Raw genomic sequence first — 19,983 nt, 5'->3', positions numbered from 1 at the left:
GACGCGTCAAATAAAACTCTGGCGGGTGTGGCGGGGAAAGGAACATGGAGTTTTTCCTGCAGGGAGGTGAAAGTGAGAGAATAGTTAAAGACGGAGGCGTGAGGTTGGACAGGCGGCGTCAGAGTCGGAGGTGGCCATGAAGTGACTGGTGCGACTTTATTGGCAGGTGCCTAGAAACATTTGAACAGATGTCTTTGCTATTAAAAGTGCTGTGGAACATTAGAAGTGTGAATCAAATCACCCTGAAGTTGAACTTGGTCTGGCAGGAAAATAAATAATCTGGTGTATTAAGAATGACATTTGATAATGACATTTAGGAAACAGGTTAATATTTGGGGATTGAATAAATAAAATTTTAAATAGGCTGATAAAAAAAAAAAAGGATTTAGAAGTTTTAAAGTTTTAGAAAACTTTGTCCCCCGCCTTCTCATCGACTCCACTCTATTGCACAAGTTTGTTTCTTTTATTCTCATTTAATCCTTCGCACAATTGCTGCCCATCCAGGACTTCTAATTCATTTGAGACTCACATTTTCATTAAAATGTTAATATTGAACTTTTCATTTCTTTTCTTCAGAGTGCTATTTATTCAATTTAAATGTCGGTTCACTACGAGATGTTGCTGACCCTGGGAAAACTGAATAAAAAGATTATACTCGAGTATGAAAAAAGTACTTACTGTGAAAAGAATTAAAGCAGCTCTAGGTAGTTTGGGTACCTTAATATTTTTGTACTAAAATATTTTCATAAAACTTGTGATGACACATCAACTTAAAACTAGTTGAATGACTCATATACAGTGACTTGAGGTGTTTTGTGTGATTGTTATTTTCACTGTAAAAGTTCTATTTACAGTACAAAAACAAAGCAAATGTATGTTATTTACAAAGTCGTCATAATGCATATCATATTTCATTATTCATTATCCAGAAAATTCGTCCAACTGCTGCAATGGTGCATGGTAACTTTTGCGACATCTCATGAAATTGTTGTCTCCCGTAGGGCTAAACACTGCCAAACGAGCGTAAAATATCAACTTTTTTGATTCATTTTTTCCAGAACAATTCTTCTTGGCGAGGCTTCAATACAAGAGGGATGTTACATACGTGTCTTTTAAGACGAAGTGTGATCCTGGGCACTATTATTTAGTGCCCAGGATCGACTCTTAGTCGACATGAGGGTGAGTAGAACATGAGTGAAGTTTGAATGTTGGTTAAACTATTACTTTAAGTCCAGCTAAGACTTTTTTAAGACTATTTAATACCTCTTGAAATTTCATTGAAGACTTAACTCGACAATTAACCAACATTGATATAAAAAATAAAAATCGATAACAGACAGAAGCATGATTTTCAAAGATCTCATGAACAAAATACATTCGTACACATTGTCTGGTTCCACTTTCAGCCATGCAGGAAAACGTTGGTTGGACAGACGATTCTCATTGAATTTTCACAAGTGGAACCGTGAGGTGCAGCTGCTGTAAGATTCCCAAAGGCGTCCACCTTCCTTTTTTTGTTGGTTCTGTGTGATCATGCGTCAAACTATACATTATCTTTTATTAAAAACGGAAAGAAACGTTAGCAGATATTTTTAGATTTGAAACAAACGTAACATTTCACTTGTTTGTTTATAGACTTTTGAAACTTTTAATGATAATTAAGATTTGTAAATTAAATTAATATATGACTTATTTAGAAGCCTTGGTGTTTAAAAAACATAAAAAATATATTTTTACCGTTACTGAAAATGGTGCCGCATTTTAAAAAAGTTTTTCCTTTTAAATGTTTTATGTAATCAACCTGCCTTGGTCAATGGATACCATTTCATAGCTTCTGTTTACTCTGTTATATATTAATGACGAATGTAAAGATGGATTTAAAAAAATTAAAAAGTGTTAAAAAATCCATTATTTTGATATTTTGTGGAACATATACGGTAGTGTTTCGGTGAGCTGGATTTTGCCCTTAGGCCTTCCATGAGTTTTTGTGGTAATCATCTTGAGCAAGACTTTCTCCTCGTGTCACAATCGTGGGACAAGAATTGATTCATCCTGAACAAAAAGCACTTTCTCCGCTGCTCTCGTCCTCCTCAGACGCCGCGTCTAAGACTGATCAGCGGTAGAAAGCTGAAACCGGAGTGAAGGGAAAGAGCTGCCCCTGCGTATGGAAAGGTTTAGGTGAGCAGTAAACTTCCTGGTGCTGGACTGATGGAAAACACCTGGACGTCTGAACGGAACCGTCAAGCAGCTCCAATCAAAGGCTGGTCCAGAATCATCGGGGATGAAGCGGCTCAAATAAAGATCTTTGATCACGCCGAGGACGCGTATACGCTTGGTTGACCAGATGTTGTTGGAACCCACGACGTCACACAGAACCAGAGATACACAAACAATGTAATTGGTTCACCAGACACACTCCGACACACACACACACACACCAGAACTGAAACAATAACACACTGAAGTGATTGACAGGTATGTGCACCACCACTATAGCCTGAGGGAACATCCGTGTAAGGGGGCATGGAGTACCAACACTGCCTTGCTCGGAGGTATTAATATAAACGAGATGAAAAACACAATCTGAAAAAAAAAAAACATCTTAAAAATATATTGTTTTTTTTTTTAATACAACACGACACAAGGTCAAGCAAAATTGGTGCCACACACTCTTTGTTCTTGCTAGCTTAAACGTACTGCTTGTAAAACGTACACATTTTAACAACTTATGTTTTAAAAAATCATTTTCTACTGGTTGTGTTCATTAGTCCATACTTTTATTTCTCAAGGCCACATGACGCCGAGTTCGAACAAACACACAGACCTCCTGTTGTTCCGCAATGTGTTGAGAAATGTGGCCTTCAAGTGCCACCTGGTAAAGTTTGGACTCGCATGCCAAGTGTGGGAATCGTTTTGAGATTTGCCGTTTGCTTAAGCACGACTTGTCCGTCATCTGGTTCTGTACTTGTGGCTTTGGTGGTAATTGGTCTGTTAAAAGAGACGCTGTTGAGAGCAGTTGTCACAGCCACGATGTCCAAACTGGCAACCTTCACTTTCCACGTCCAGTCCCGGGAGTCGCTTTGACCGGATCTTGTTTCCATAATTCGCCGCACACTTGTTCATCCGACCCGTTCACTTTACTTGGGTCAGTTACTGCCATGGTTGAGTCATTAACAAAACCAAGGTCAGTCCAATTGGTGCTAAACCAGCTCAGACAAGGAACGGGTGGTTGAATTTGATGGTTTTCTGTTCACCATCTGGCTCCGAAAAATATTTAGAGGAATTTAGACCATTTGTTATTAGAAATCTAAAGCGTTGTGTTGCATTCAAGACAACATGGGTACATTATAAAGTAAACAATATCATCAAAAAGACAACTTACAGTATGTGTGGTTGTGGGGCCAAAAAAATGTGAGTTTTCCTTAATCATCATAGTGTAAGGGTTCTTATAGATGATTCTAGATCAGGGGTGTCCATATTTACACACTTTTCCTGTGAGTAACTTCCAAAAATGTCCATGAGTCCTGGCCTTAAGCTCAGTGTCGGCCACATCCACCACTGCAGACAAGTTCAGGAGCCTCATGTACGAAGAATTGCATTGATTTCCTACTAAAAACTGGTCGTAAACTCAAACCCACAATGCACAAAAATATGTTTGTATCTGTGCGTGACACGAATCCAACAACCTTGTTCATCCAAATCAACGTAGGGTTCAGACAGGTTCATCCCTTTTCACGCCATCATTTTAATCTCACCCGAGATTCCTTTCTCCGTGATCAGGAATTAAAACTGGATTAACGGTTTATATTTGTTAGTTTTAAACATTTCTAAAATGAATCATACTGTTATGAGTTCAGATGAGCTCTGGTGTAAACGTATATACACGGTTATCATCAAGAACACTTTATTTACAGAGGCGACCAGTGGCTTATTTAAAACATCTTCACATGAAGTTAAACCACAATAACACAGTTCATCAGAAACTACTGAGCGTTTTTTCTGAGCGCCATTAGAATTTGTAGCTCACCTGCGCAAGACACGCGCGTATTATTATTATTCAGTATAGGATAAAAGTGTTCATCAAGTGAAATTGTATTAATATAAGTGGGTTTTTAAGGATATAGCTCCAATCACATGATTAAATGAGGGAAACCATCTTTTGTTGCGCTTTAATCTATACCTGAGGATTCAATTTAATGGAACTGACTTGTTGTTTCTGTGACTCTCGTAGCAAAGATAAAAGCAATCGAACACACATAATTAAATTCGTAAAATTATAAAAACAAACATATAATTCCTTATCGTTTTTCTGAATTGTGTGAAGTGCCTGGCGGGAACTATGAATTTTGCCGTGCGTACACAGAGTTGAAAACCTCTGATTGTTTTTGGACTGTGGGAGTAAACCAGTGCCAGGAGTAAATTGACGCAAACACTGGTTGCCTGAAGCTGGAAGCAAACCTTTAGACCATTAATACCGTTTGTTTATTTTAAAAAAGGTTGCATTCTACAAAATTAGGAAAAAAGAGGTGAAATACAAAGTCTGCAGGAGAGTCGACAGTAATCAAAACCAACATAAAAGGATGGTTTTTTCTAATTTGTCAAATGCAAAAATAACAAAAGCCCTCGGTGTGCTCGGTCAGACTCCATCCTGAAATAGCCTCATGGCAGGTAAAAAATGTGCTCAGCTCAGGCCTTTTTTTTTTATAAACAGTGGGTGATTAGATTAGATTGAGTACACAAAAGAGCCAGCAGACCGACCTCAACTGAGATTTACCAGGAAAACAGCGAGCGAGCGTGTTGGGGTGCCAGCGCCGAGCGCACAAAGAAAACAGTCCGCTGTTATTGAAAACCAGAAGACCAGTGCGCTTCTGTGTCCTCATCTTTAAGCAAGTCTTGTTTAGTCTTGGACTACAACCGTCTGTGGTGGTTGAAAAAGAATATAAAACGCGCCACACATGCTTTCATTGGAAATAAATGAAAGTCCTGAACTCTCTGTGTTGAAACGGACCACCCTAAAGAGAAGGTCGAAAATTATAATGTTGGAGTTGGAGTCTTTGGTTCTCACCGTCAGGCACGTAGACAATGATCACCCGCATCACGGAATTTGGCTCCAGGGTAAAAGGGCCACATCTGCGCCACACAGTGCTTAAGAAAAGAAAACTTGGCTTCTGTAATGCAAACATGTGCGGGGTCGATCAGGAACCTTTGCTCACGAGGTATTCTAACTTTAGTAGCATCTGCCCCGTCAAAATCAGGGAGTCCTCAATTTTTTCCAAATAGTCTAGAGCAAGGCGTCTCCTTAGGGACCACGATACATTGTTTTGAATCAACCCTTTTACTATGTGTGATTTTACATTTCCTATCATATTAAATCCTCATTAATCATTCCAAAAAACAAGTATTTTATGTATTTAATTTAGCATTGGTAATACTGTATATTGGAAAACAACCTTTGGTCCCTGCAAAATGAGTATTAAACTTGTAGTAGACCTCAGTGCACTTGGTGTTATGAAAGTGGTTGGTATATTTTCGATCTCGTCTTGTTCACGGGTCAGACAGGTGCAAATATTGGTACAAACTGTCACAGTTAGTTGGCACAAGTTAATATAAATGTAGTCTAGTATTTGTTAACTGTCGTCAATGTAGCTTGTTGTGGAACGGAATCAGTTCTTGACGAAATCCTTTCCAGGTTAAAGTTGTATTGGTCGGATTCAATGCAATGATTAGGGATGAGTATTAGGTCTGTTCTACCAGATAACATTGATAAAATAGTACTAGCGAAATTCTGCATAAAAAAAAAAAAAAAAGAAAGTATTAGTATAATATAGACATAGTACACTATAAAGTAGTTTGAATTGTAACAGACTTCCTCTTTTTTTCTGTTCTACCAGTATCATTTTTGGGCTAAGTTGTACATATTACTGACAGAGTGGACGCCACAAAGCAGCCTACATTTCTCAATTATATTTATTATCAAATTATTAAATAAAAATTAGGTTAAATTTAACAGAAAAGACGCCCCAAAATCTGTTTTTTTTATCTGGTGAGATACATTTATCTCAGAAGTGGTGCATAAAGGTGACACGTTTTGGTAACCAGTGGCAGCAAATGAATGCTTATTTCATCCCCTTTTTTGCAGTAAAACTCACAAATGCATTGATGCGATTACCATTCTTGTATTAATTTACAAATGTCTACCTCTGTGTATCAGACTCTGCAGTAAGCGGTCAACGGCAACACATTAGATTCTAAATATGTTGCAATATGTGCCTAAAGGAAGAGCAAGCTGGTCCAAATGACTCTCTCCTGCATTAACGCTAGCTCAGCACTTTTCAGTGGCCAGATACATCGGTCTACTGTCCAGGAGCCATTGATTCCACGCACCAGCAAAGCACTTTTGCATCGGTTTGCTCTCCACTGAATCCCCCCCTAGTACTCTGGGAACACCCGTGTGTCACCTGTACATGTGTTGAGGTCAGCGGGTTTAACCGAGGTCGCTTTATCTACCGCAGAAGATGCATGGACTCAGCGATGACATCCGGACTTGGGTGATAAAACAGAGCTGGGCTGTGAGAAAGGTCAGGAGGGGAAAAGATTACCACTTCCTTTCTTTTGGTTTTACTGTCTGAAGGTTTACAAAACGTTAAAGGTGAAGACATTAGGTTTCACCATCTGTTCAAGGCTAAACTTGAGCTGCTGAAATACATATTTTAACTGGAGCCCAGAGCTAAACAGATGGGAGAGTATATTTGCTTTAGCGCCGGGCTTTCCTGGAGGGAAAATATACAGAGTTCGAGATGTATTTGTTATAGTTCTCTATCATGCGAACATGTGTTTGATAATGATCTTTCATGCCCCGGATGAGCATGTTTCAAAAGACTAGCAAAGACGTGGGCAGTACTTCGCTCCTAACCTGTCCTTGTCTTTGAGGTCAATATGGCAGAAAAATAATAGTTACATCATTACAAAGCAACAGTTTTCACTACTTTCTTTTCTTTCGTAAACAAATGCAAACATGTTAGAGTTTTCTGACTTGTGTTCACCGTTACATATTTAACACGAAGTTAAACGACCGTCTTCTGGATTCAAATTTAAAGTTTTTGCAATTATTCAGACCGACTGATTTTTATTTCTTAAAGTAATGACAACCACTAATGTCTGTTTACTACTAAACCTGATTCCTGCACAACAAAACTAATGGTCCTGATCCCATTAGTAAGGCAAATCATTCTACCAAGTAAACCTGAAAAGTAAAAAAAAACATTTCAGGTGACTATATTTTAAAGGGTAATCTAGAATGACAAACGTCTACACAACAGTCTGCGGAGAAAAATGTAGCCACTTTGAAGAAACTAGAATTTAAGTTTTGCGTCACACTTTCATGTTGAGAACATAAACACATCTGCATAGTTTTGAAGCATTCAGTGAGAATTGAGTATGTAATTAATCATGAAAACAAATAACAAAACAAAACAAATAAGAAAAATATTCTTTGCAGAGCTGTGTTAGTAAAATAACATTTGTTGTTTGTTTTTCGAAACATATAGTAAGTTCTCTTGAGGGTTGAAGGATAATGTCTTTGCTCTTACAATGCTTGACCGTCGTGGTTGATTGAGTTCGTCCCTATGACGTTGAACAAGGCAGGCGATAAGTAAAGCACTTTTTACGATAAAACACATGTGCATAACACATGTGCATAAAAAAATCATCTTTATTCCGAATCTTTATAAACTAGAATTTAATTACTGTCAAATAACAGCAACAGTTTGATACAAAACAAACGTTGCTGTTTCGTATTTATCTACGATAGCTAATATACTCTGTCTCAGTACCGACCTAAACATGACAGTGGAGGTGGGAATGGAACAAATTGTATCTTGGAAACCGGCTGACAATGTGTGCGTCTACTTAAAGCCAAGCCATCTGATCATTTAGGCGAGTTTTTCCCGAGAAAAGGAATTCTGTTTCTTGGATCCACAGCCAACCAAAGAGTGAGTTCATCAGTGCATGTGTGTGAGAGAGAGAGCAGAGTCCAACAAAGAACCACCTCACGAAATTCATCAAGTCACTGGATCAATAGAGTAATTTTCCACTTACATAGACCGATTTCTTGACACTGATCACTTCCTTCTAGCGGCTTTCCACGATTCAGTCAAGGTCAGTGACCGTCACTTAATCAGGAAAAGATCATTCAAAAACCCTCAGGGTCCATTTTCCGCATATTCAATCGTCTTTGAACCCTCAACTCTTTGTTGGATGTGACATGGCTGTTGTTTATGATACAATCAATGCAGACGTTCAGAACCAGCGGCTCCGATCAATAAAGATAAATCTTCTTTTGTAGAAGCATGTGCTGATGCCACATTGTACATGTGAAGCCTCTTTATTAATTAACATGATATATTTTTCAATATTACAAAGCATGACAAAGTAGGGACCGTTCGGTAAACACAAGACGAATGATTCTCTTCTGTAACCACTGCAGTCTTGAGGTCTAGACCAAGAAAAAACCCACTAGCAGAAATTAAAGTCTGATTTAAATCACATTGAGTCAAACATTTGGTGTAAATCCGACTTCATCACATGCCCTTAGTAGCTTCTCTCTGGTACGGTCCTACAGGAAACATGACGAGAGTAATAACTGAAGCATCAAAGTGACCATCGCCTAAACACAGAGAAGATTAACCGGATGTCATGGTCGTTCAATAACTTCTGAACGATAAGGTGATAAAAACGGTAAAAATAATCAAGCCTCATAAATGAGTTTGGAAACAGGAAGCGAGATGAAGATTCTTTGGTTTATGTTTTTGAGTGACTCAAAAACCATTCATGAATCAATAGTATATCATTTTAGATGATTAAATTCCAATGACAGCGACTAAAACACAAATTAACTAATCTATAGAATGCCAGAAGTAAATGTTTGGTATTAGAAATGTGTAGGACAGTTCAGTTTAATTTTGTCATTGAATATTTAAAACTGTGTAATTGGGTTTGAAAATTGAAAATAGAATGAAAAAAAGGTTTATGGAGCTATAATATCTGAAATATGAATTTGCAAAAATAGTATTATCTATTTGTCAAACATGTACATCTATATATGACGCGAAATCATTTCTGAATGCTTCACATTAATGGCACCAGTAAAACACACAATTGAGGAACATCTGGTTAAATTAAATCTGTACTTCTGATTTAACAAAATTCAAGCTTGGAAGACTCCTTTAAATATCCTATAGTTCATAACGACCACTTAATAAAACAGAACCATGTTTTAAAGTGGTCATCAACCACAGTGCTAGGAGCCCTTACTGGTTTGTGAGGCATTTAATACTGGGCTGTACAGAAAGAAAAAAAACATTTCTGTTACAATTTTTACAGTCTGAAATGTGTAATAATAATAAATAATTCTATAAACTAGTGAAAAGGAGTGAAACACAAACTGTATGCAAGACCATCATCATCATCTTGTTGCAGAAAAAACAGTCCAGATCTTCTGCTGATTTTCATGCACTTAACATTATTTTTTTTTTGGCTATTTTTATCTGAAGATGGATCCGTTAAAAAAAATGACTACATTAAAACAGTCTGTAGTGCAAAAAAGGTTTGGTATCTCAGCTCTGATACAATTATTTCTCAAGATCACACAGTAGCCAAGAAACCACAAGGGGGATTAGCGCGTCCCGGATAACATGTTTAACACAGACTTCATTTAAGTGCTAATTGATTGAGAAATACAGCAGTGAAAACGAACCATTACTACGTCAGTGTCTTCGTCTGATTATTTTTTGGACGTACATTAGGAAACGAAGACCAAGGTTTGTCCAGTTGTTATCGAGCTGTACACAATTCAATCGTAATCCTCTTTGCATAGATAAAGACAATAAAGCTCAACAACGTGTACTTGCCAAAGTCAATAAATCACGGCTTTCATGAGCTGGAACGCCGTGAGTCTCGGCGTGCACATGAAAGAGGGGCCTCTGAGGGTTCCGTGCCAGAAGCAATTGAGATGCTCATGAAGAAGACTCTGCACCCAGATGCAGTGAGACGGGCTCTCGGTTCTGGCCTCGACTTGGACCCTGGATCTGAGGTAAGCGTGAGCTGATGGCTGCTAACAGCTGCTATGTGCTCATTTCCAGTCGGGATCGTCTTTCCCTCCAGTGCGTTGGACAGACAAAGGTGAACATGTAGTCCCAAGTGACGGGAGGATGAAGAACAAGAAGTAAACTGAGTGAAGGTAGAGGAATGGAGCTGAGATTTGTGCTTCCTGATAGAGAAACTGGACCGTGTGTCAACAAACATCTGGAGCAGATGTAAGACTCTCCCTCCCTCACTTCCCCCCCGGCAACAGGCGGATCTTATTAAAAGACCAAAACAAATGTGATATGACTGCGTTCTTATCTAATAAAAATAAATACAGATCATAAAGGCGACGGATACAAAGACTAAATAACGCTAATTACTTGTAGGTCAGCGTCTCCGAGGACTCCTAATGAATGGTGTGTTAGAGAAACGCTCGCATTGATCCAGAAGAGATTCATAACACATTCCGTCAGAAGAGAACGCAGCAGGTGGGTGAGCCAGTCCAGAGTGTCCACAACATTTACAGCAATGAATTCATGAGTCCAGAGCGATGTCGGTGAAAAGAGGAATTCCATTCTCTCACGAAAGTTTGAAAAACAAGTCGGTGGTTTTGGGCTGTTTTTTTTTTTAACACCCAACTCTCTCTCACTAACATGGAGTGAGAGACTCTCAGTAGAACTAGAGCTACATGGGGAGAAGAAAGTTGAAGTGGATCAGGCGTGTTCTCAGACTAGTGATGTTGTTCCAGGTATGTTTACCTGGGAAACCTGCTAGGGATAACCAACACTGATGTTGGACTAGGGTTTTGTTCTCAATAACCCAATGTTTTCAGATTTACAAAAAAAAGCAGCTGTTCGTCTAGAAAGTTTTTGAAAAATAAATAGTATTTGGGTCTCGACTTAACATTTAGGATTGAATGTTACACTTAAGCTGAGCATATTTTCTTTCTCAACCTGAATCAACCAAGAATTTTACACCTAGAGATGGATACCATTACTCAGCACCAAAGTGACTTAAACGGTAGCAATCAGATGGAAAAAAAATGGATTTCGATTTCTTATCGCAGTGGGTAATTTTGATTTCAGTGTATTCAAAAATATAGAACTCCTCTGTCAAAGCCCCTTAGCCATGCTACCACATACAGGCATTTAGCCCTAAAATTATAGATAGATGAGATGATAGATACTTTTTTCATCTCCTTAGAGAAATTCACGGTTCAGCAGCTCCAGAATATGTTACAAAGAGATAGAACACAGAGGCATGCAAGTTATGTACAGTCTAAAATATACTGAAACATATGTATAAAAAGGAACCCACGCAAAAATAGAGTGTATCGGGATCTAAACACGTATTATTAATAAAAAAGAAATATTAAATATCACATTTCGTCAATTTCTGTTTGCAATTGTTCTTAAACCTGACCTGACCTGGTGGGAAAAAACATGTGTGTTTGTGGTTTCCCTATCAAAGCAACACAGGGGTCAAGCACTTTCCTGGGCACCATTTTGCCACAGTTTGAAAGTACAAGTTTGGCCCCAGTATTAGATCAAACTTGTTAGATTATACCCATCACTATTTACGATAAAAGCTACATCTCTCTTCTAGCCTCACTACTCATGTTTGTATCAGTTTATAAGTAGTGTATAAAAGTATATAGCAGGAGACTTAAGAGGAAACATAATGCTTTTAATATATACAATAGGTGCCATGTTCTGCAACAGCAAACGGATCAATCCTATGAAAGTTCCTTCTTTTTGTGCCAGAACATTTGATTGAATCATTATATTGAATATAATTTACATTGAAATGAATTAAATGATTGGTTTGAAGAAAAACAAACTATTTACAATAAATTAAAAGGACAAACTTTTGTTTTGTATCTTCATTGAATATTTATATATTTCTCACATTAATTTCTTAAATTAAGGTCATCCTCTCTTACAATAAAAACAGCTCCTCAGGCCCTCGAGTCATTGTCCAAGTTGTTTCATTTTGAATTAATTAAATGCTCATTACCCAGAATTATTCAACCAAAGTAAAGGCCTGAGGTTGTATTTATTTTAGACTTGTAACTGTGTCAGTTGTAAGTAAGTCCAGAAAAATACTTGGCGAGTTGTATGGATGACTTGTTTGATTTGTCAGCTCGACAAATGACGGAGAAGTTGTTCTTGTACCTACTAAGATTAACCAAAGAGACACGATGTCGCATGGAATGAGTAAACCGAGTCATATCGCTGGAACACTCCGGACACAAATTCCATATGAAATAATGATCAACGTGACATCTGGGAAACGTTGGACAGGGGGGAAAAAAAGGACCTGCCCTTCCTGAAATCGAATATCAGATAAGGGTCGATCTCTCTCATGAGCTGTGCGGTAATGAATGTACAGCGTGGAACACATGTGTCTTCAGCACCACACACACACTCCAAACACACAACTCTGGACGCCACATGTTCTCTAACAAGAACTGAACCTCATCAATGAGAAGACTAGTCATAAAAATATGTAGCTGATAGTTAAGATTGTAATGTTGACACGTGTGGTTGGACTTGATCTGAAACAGACACACACCAGACGTACACACTATAACACAACTGCAAGTGACGGTGGGCGATCATTAACTCAGACTGGCAGATTGTTTTCCCTGAAATCCCAATGCATATGTTCCTCATAAACACTAATGAGTGGAATTCCATAGATCCGATGGGCAGGGTCAGGAGGAGGCGCCCGGATCTCTGTCAGAGCGGGTGATGTTCAGGTCTGGCCGGGGTGCGGGTGCTATTCCCACTGACCTCTGAGCCCGTGATCTGATGAGAAGTAGATGGACAGGGAAAAGGAGGAAGAAGGAATTTCAAACGGTCAAAGAACATGGGTAACAGAATCTGGCACCAAAGAGTTGGACCTTGAACAAGATGCCTTACACTGTGACAGCATCACGTTTGTCAAACTCAAGACTCATTCTTCGCACAAAGGATCATGTTAACGGATTCTTTGAACCATGGCTTTTTTTTTTAGCGTAGAAGAAATGCAGTAAAATAATGCGTCAGTAGGATGCGGTTTTATTTTGAAATAGTACATCAAGGCTACTCAAACGCTTCTACAAATGTTTTTTTCCTCTGATCAGTTAAAACATGAATCCAGGAGTTGTGACAAATGTATGAAAGTCTGATAAAAATTTCAGAAAAATTTGCATCGGCTATGTTTGTTACATTGGAGAGTCATCATTAATCAATGTGTTACAATGTTTGGTGCAAAGCTACAGTGAAGGTTTGTGATATTCAATAACAAAAGCATTAAAAATATAATGAGTTATTTTTTTATTCTGATTGTGTTTACACTATTACTATTTATGTTGTTTTTAGTAATAGAAAAACGTATCAATTAACTGTTTTTGGGTTGTACAATTTGCAGGTGAATCAACATTCAAATAAAAGCTATTCTCTTATCAATGGCATATGGTGATTTAAAAAAGAAAAATTATAGAGGACCTTCATGTATATCGGTCTGAATAAAGTTGCAAGGGGTCAAGATGCAGGAGGCTCTTAATGTCAACCCCAACATGTTTTAATAGAGCAAGGGTCCTTAACCTGTGGACCAGTTTAGGGTCGGAATTATTTAACAACATAAATGCATTGTCAGTAAAATAAAGGGAACGTTAAGTTTTACGATGGTCAATGTAAAAACCCAACTCTCCTGACTCACTCACATGTTTCAAATGTCTTCCTCTCCAGGATGCAGTAAGTCTCTCATCATGACCATGTCTTGATAGTATTGCTTTGAAAAGTTCTCCCTCTTTTGAAATCTTGGCAAACGAGAGGTTGCGAGAGCTAATACCATTATGATGTAATAATGGCTTCACTCCTCCTCCAGCCAGCGGTAATCACGCCCCGCTTTGTTTATACAACGAGTCCCTTGGAGGTATAGACTTCCAAGATTAGTGATGTGTGGTGACAAACCTCAATGCTTGACCAATCACAGCAGAGTTAGTGTGGTTATGGTGAACAACATTTAATCTCCAAAAACAAAAGGTTTTCAGAAGTTTAACTACATTATATAATGTAAATAATTAAATTGAAAATAGATTTTTGTACAAACAGACAGATACTGATGATACAATAGAGTCCAACGTCTATTTAAGACTCACTTAAATCAACACATTGGTTTCCTTTTCACAGGATCCAGGTTCTTTTTTTTTCATTTTTTAAAACTACCTTCTATTTAGTTTTCAGCATCACTGCTACACAAACTGGCAGGTGCCAGCATGTTTTATTTTCCAGCTCAAGTCCAATCTTCTGTAAGTAGAAGCTTGTGGCATCCTGAGGCTCTTGGGTCCACAAGGGTGAGAGGAAGTCCACCATCCATCAATGCAAATGAACAGCTTTCAAGAGCAATTACATTCAACCTCCGCGTGAAGGTAAGTGACGAGCCCTCGGCTTCTGTGAGAGGGTCGCTGCCCACAATGTGAGACTCGACGAAGTAACTTTGCACCAGCGCGAGCCTGGCCTGAGGGGGGATAAATTAAAAATAATGGGATAATGCCAAATAAATCTGCCCTGGCCGGGGACAGGACTTCAATCACAGCGCTACCTGGACTCCAGTACAAGAGGCGGATCAGGCACTGTGAAACACAATTACCTTGGAAGGGGGGAATTTTATATGAAATATGTTTCAAGTTACACGATTCATAAATTCGAAATAAAGCGAAAATGTCATCCTTCATAGTTAAATTGTTATTTCCATCCATAACTCTTCGGTGCTGTGAATAATGCAGTTGTTTTCATTCAAAGTATAAGATTTAATGAGGGACTGTAAACCATACTGGTGGGTAAGTTTCACATTTGTTCAGATTTCAGCCACTAACCATTGATCAAATGTGAAGTGTAATATGCGGTGGCTGGTTCGAAAGCTGCACATCTGTGCCAAGTCTTCTATAGGGATACAACAGTGCTTCTATTATGGTGCCGCATGCTAGCCACCTTTTTGGTCCTACTTGTTTTGCTCCATGAGTCCACAGCCAAAGGGTGTTGTTAGGTATTGGCGTGGGACCAAAAACACAAGAAATCGCTTTCTTTTAATGAAATGTGACTGTTCATATGAAACCGGCCTCAAATAAGAAACTTAGCCTTCACCATTTAAAGCCACAAGGTTACGAACGGCCATAAAAACATGTCACATGTGTCCACAGAGTCGACGAGCGGTCGTGAAACGCTGACAGATACCACAGTGCGCTCCGAAATAAATAAATACCGTGAATAAAAAAAATCCACTTTAATTTGAACTTTCCTCGAGGATTTCCACGGAGGTTTAGCTTACAAAGGAATTGCCTCCAGATGTGGCCTGAGCCCGCGGACGGTTACCCAGAGGTGAAGATGATTGGGCTACAAGCATGCGGCGCATCGGGCTTGGCACACTTTGCAGTTGACCCAACAAACATGACCCCCTGGTGACCCTTTTCTGATCGCTCCTGTTATGGCTATGGCTTACCCATGTGACCTGAAGGGGACTTCAGGATGACAAACTTAATAAGTGTTTCTTTTGATACTATCGTGGTAAGAAGTTCACACCTGTATTTGATCAAGTGGGTGGGCAGCAAGATACCTTAGTTTATATTAAGATAAATAAAGTGTAGGAAAACACACATTGGTTGGTGTGAGAGAGGGGGATACAGAGAACAGTGTTAGATGGAGGAGGTTGACGACCCCTGAAGGGAGCAGCCCCCAAAGGAAAAGAAGAGGTGTAGGAAAACACAAGAAAATATTTGTCACAATAATGTCAGGAAAAATTCTATTCAACAAGTTGAGATCATAAATGTTGGCACTGTCTGGCAGCAGGGTCGGATTGTACATTTATTGTATTAGACACAACAATTAAAAATGAAAATGTCAACATTTTCAATATAATATAATTAAATAAATAATGCACTGCAACCTTGAACATTGTGCATCATTGAAAATCGGATTTGTTTAATCTGAGTCTATAAAGTTATTATTATTGCACCAACACTGCTCTCAACCCACCCTCGACTCTACAGGTAGTGTTAGTGTGACTAAATGTTCAACTAATGTGTAGATTTAAATGCATCTTAAATAAATGTTGGACTCTATTGTACTCATCAGTAAGTGTCTGTTTGTAGAAAACTGTGCTTAAGCTATGCTCACTGAAAATACTTTTCTGCAGATGAAATCTAGTTTACTGTAACCACACCCGCTCTGCTGTGATTGGTCAAGCATCAAGGTTTGTAACCGCCTGTCATAAATCCTGGAATTTTCCACCTCCAAGGGACTCATTGTATGAACAAAGCAGGACGTGATTACATCTGGCTGGAGGAGGAGTGAAGCCATTATTACGTCATAATGGACCTCAGTCTTGTAACCTCTCGTTCGTTGAGATTTCAGACAGAGGAGAACTTTAAAAAGTAATAAGTTGAAAACATGGTCATGATGAGGGACTTACTGCATCTTGGAGAGGAAGAAGCCCTTTAAGAGAATCTTGGGACTAGGACTGCATCATATGACTTAAGAGAAAGTCTTAGAATGAAATATAAATAAAATAATTAAATTTGTTGCAATTTTTCATGGACAACATTGTTGTGGTGGACAAACATTCACAATCAGCAGCTCTTGTTATCCTGTTAGCTGGACAGCGTAAACTGGAAAAAACACTGATGGCCAAAACGTACTCAAAAAGTAATACATGGAAGTGTTTTTTCCAGTTTACAGGCTGTTGTGACTCCCACAAGAGTAGAGAAGATTTTCTCCAATCTGCTCCAATGCCTCTTAATAGAGAACTGAAATACATTTATGTTAATTTTGACATTAGGTCAACGTGGGGCACTATACTGTCCTTATCTAGAGATAGCAGATAACTAGACGTTGTTACATTTAAAGGTTACAAATGTCCTTAGTTATAATTGTCACTTGAGATTGAAAAACATAAAAGGCAACACATTTGAGAAGTTCAGAAAGACATCGCTCTGCACCGAGTCAATGAGCCAAAGAAAGGGACACGTTGTGGTTAAAAATGCATTTTTTATTATAGCTGGACTCAAATTGAGCTTCATGTTTTTAACAACTGCCCATGCGCCCACAGGAAAGACGATGAAGGGGAACAAGTCAAGCTTTAAATTGGCCTCTGATTCTTTCTTTTTAACAATATCCAACACACACAGAAACAGAGTTGGAGGCGATCCCAGTGGGAGGCTTGCACAACCTCTGAAAGGTTATTTTTCAGACTTATATTGTCCACCCAGGTCTATAATCAGTCCTCGCTTCGCTGCAGAGGATTCCTGTGGCTGCACTCGGCCGTCATGCTCGAGTTAACGAGTTGCATCATGAAACTTTTAAATGTATGTGTTCTGTTGACGTCTTGTGAAACAAAACAGAACGATGGACGTTGATGCTGAGCAGCCTTGAGGAGTCACAGCGGCGCCACGATGGAGGATTTACCTTCAAGAAATTTCAGTGGACCTTTCCGTTATTTAGGTTTTTAATGCAAATGTTCCTCTTGTTAGCAGTCGTTAAAGTCAAATTAGTGGCTTAATTTAGAAGAACAATTCATTTGATAAGAGTCACAGGAATACCTGTACACTATGGGTGACAGAAATATATATCAATGTATGTATGTATCAATCTTTCTTTTTTTTTTTTGGGTGGGGAGTTCAAATCACTTTTTCTATGATATTATAGTTTATTAAGTTTAGTCCATATGTTTATATTTCGTATTTAATCGTATCATGAGCATAATATATCGTAGCAAATCGTATCATGAGAATTAAACATTGTCTCAAAACGTATCGTGAGCAGAATATATCGTATCAAATTATATCGTGAGCTGAATACATTGTATCAAATCGTATCATGAGCAGAATATAACGTATAAAATTGTATCATGAACAAAATATAGTGTATCAAATTGTATCATGAGCAGTATATAACGTATAAAATTGTATCATGAACAAAATATATTGTATCAAATTGTATCATGAGCAGTATATAACATATAAAATTGTATCATGAACAAAATATATCTTATCAAATTGTATCATGTGCAGAATATATCGTATCAAATCGTATCATGAGCAGTATATAACATATAAAATTGTATCATGAACAAAATATATCTTATCAAATTGTATCATGTGCAGAATATATCGTATCAACTCGTATCATGAGCAGTATATAACGTATCAAATTGTATCGTGAACTGTATACATTGCACCAAATTGTATCATGAGCAGAATCTATCGTATCAAATCGTATCGCGATCTGAATGACTTGTATCAAATCATATCATAGGACTGGTGTATTGCAGACCCTCTATCTTGGAAACCAGAAAATTTTAAATCATAGAGTTCAACTTAAAGCTGCACAGGTCTTGTTTCTTTTTCTCCTAGACATGGCAGCTTTCCAGGTCAATCAGTAGCACACCAGGACCCCTTCGCTATTTTCTCTAGCTTGTTGCTCTTTGCTCTCGGATTTTCCAGCATATAATATACAGCCATATTATTTTGCTGAGGTCTGTCTCCCTCGTCCTATCTCTTGTTGCACACTCAACTTGTACAATGTAACAATTGTACACACTCAAAACCAACACTGCTGCACAATTTATTCAATAAACTCAGAGAAAAAACTTGGGTTTGAGCTACCAAAATGAATATTTAAAACAAACAGGTTTTACTCGTTGTCACAATTGGGATGAAAAGTATTGTGCTCCTCTGACTTCCACTGATTTCCTCCGTCATCAGCCAAAACCACTAATGGACCGGACCCGGACCCTCGTGCCAGCTTCCTTAAAAAACAGCAGCTTTATCAACCTCAACCCAGTTTGTGCCAGGCGCTCAGAGGTCAGGGAAATTATCTCTACGAATGATTTTGTTGGCTCATGGTAATGCGATCAGCGAATGCAACTCTGCAGGAAAATGTGGAGTTGGTCGGAGCCCAGTGAACGCATCATCTGGGCTCGAACAATGAAAAGTGCTGAGCGGAAGGAAAGAAAAAGGAGACTCGACTATGAAATCAGATAAACAGCCGATCAATTGCTACAAAACGAGGACCCGTTCAAAGTATCTTCAAGGGCGAAACTTCCCATGTATTTGCTCGGCGTGATGTTCTAAACATGAATGAAGTTGTCGAGCAAACAAGTGCTAATATAGCGATCGCGTGTCGAGAGACGTGTCAGCACCTGTGTCTTCCACGGGCCAGCAGGTGTTCACCCCGTCTTTGCCGGGAAGACAAGATCAGCGCTCGTCTCCATCAAGAGACGCTGACCTGGCAGTAAAAAGTTGACCCTTGCCTGTGGCCCTTAAGGCTCCTCAGGACATACAGGGGGACACAGGTGGCAGAATAATCTCAGAGGAGCCGGGACGGAGTCAGTCCCCCCTTATACTCACCCGTGTCATTAGCACTTTCCCGAGGAAGTCCCATCAAGGGGTTGGGGAGTTTGATCCCAGTGAAAGTGTCTATGAAATGTGAGGGCGAAGCAGAACCGTGGGGAGGGGGGAACAAATGGTAGAGCGATCACAGGCTTTGACTCTTCAAGGGGTCAGGTGGCTTTTGCATCTGAAGCTGAAGTCGCTCAGTTAAACTGCACCCTTTGCACAAAGAACAGCCACTGTGATGATTGACAGATACTGGAGGAGGGGAGAGGGTTAATGCTACGCTGCTTAAATCCCAGCAGCTGAAAATAAAAGACAATTAAGCCAAAAAGACAAGGGAGTGCAAAACCCCTGCTGGATACGACTGAGAGGACAGCTTAAGATTGCTAAGGATATGCATGACAAAGTGTGTGCGAGAATATTGACAGGGAGCCAGGACGAAGAAACGAATGAAAACTTTTAGACACAAGCTCCAAACTTTTACTATGACTGGCCATCAGACTGCTGAATGCAACATAACTTGC

Source organism: Callionymus lyra, chromosome 3 (genome assembly GCF_982586985.1).
Source record: "Callionymus lyra chromosome 3, fCalLyr1.hap1.1, whole genome shotgun sequence".
Lineage (NCBI taxonomy): Eukaryota > Metazoa > Chordata > Actinopteri > Syngnathiformes > Callionymidae > Callionymus > Callionymus lyra.
This window is presented reverse-complemented; position numbering follows the sequence as displayed.